Source organism: Octopus bimaculoides, chromosome 2 (genome assembly GCF_046866305.1).
Source record: "Octopus bimaculoides isolate indiv1 chromosome 2, ASM4686630v1, whole genome shotgun sequence".
NCBI classification, from domain to species: Eukaryota; Metazoa; Mollusca; class Cephalopoda; order Octopoda; family Octopodidae; genus Octopus; species Octopus bimaculoides.
In genome coordinates, this window is record NC_142929.1 from 69,693,282 (window position 1) to 69,694,121 (window position 840).

Genomic DNA, 840 nt, shown 5'->3' on the forward strand with positions numbered 1-840 from the left:
ATTGAGGAAAGAACACCGGACATGATTATAGAGGACAAAACAAACAGTGTAATATCATAGAGTTCGCAATTCCCTATAACAAAGTCGATACCAAAGAAGTTGAAAGAATTGAGCAATATCCGGATCGATCCAGTGAGCTGCGGAGGCTGGAAGACTGCGACAACAATTATTACTGTAGTAATTGGTGTACTTGGCACAACACCCAGAATGCTACCTAAAAGACTTCAAGAAACTGAAACTGAGATTCGCATTGTCGACCTCCAGCAAAATAGCATCCTACATTCTGCAAGAATACTAAGAAAACTTCTTGAGATTCGAGATTTGTTGTCACCAAATCTCAAAATAAAACATCTGCTAATTTCGAGTTTGCCCAAAGCCAGCAACTTAGTTGGAGAGGTTTAGGGGATTGGCGGCGATCTAACGATTCTTCTAACTCGCCGTCTTAAGCAATGATGATGATGATGATGATGATGATGATGATGATGATGATGATAAGATTAACAATAATTATTATGACAACAACGACAACGATAGCAATAATAATAATAATAATAATAATAATAATAATAATAATAATAATAATAATAATAATAATAATAATAATAATAATGATAATGAAACCGTATGGCATATTACCAGCCAATGTACGCCACTAGCCCAGAAGGAATATAAGAGACTCCACAACAATATAGCCAGGCTTGTCCATTGGACACTTTGCAACAAGTATGGACTTGGCAGAGCAAAATATTGGTACGATCACAAACCCGAAGGCATCATCGAAAATAAAAATGCAAAGATCCTATAGGATTAGATAAAACAATATAAATGCAAATACAAAAA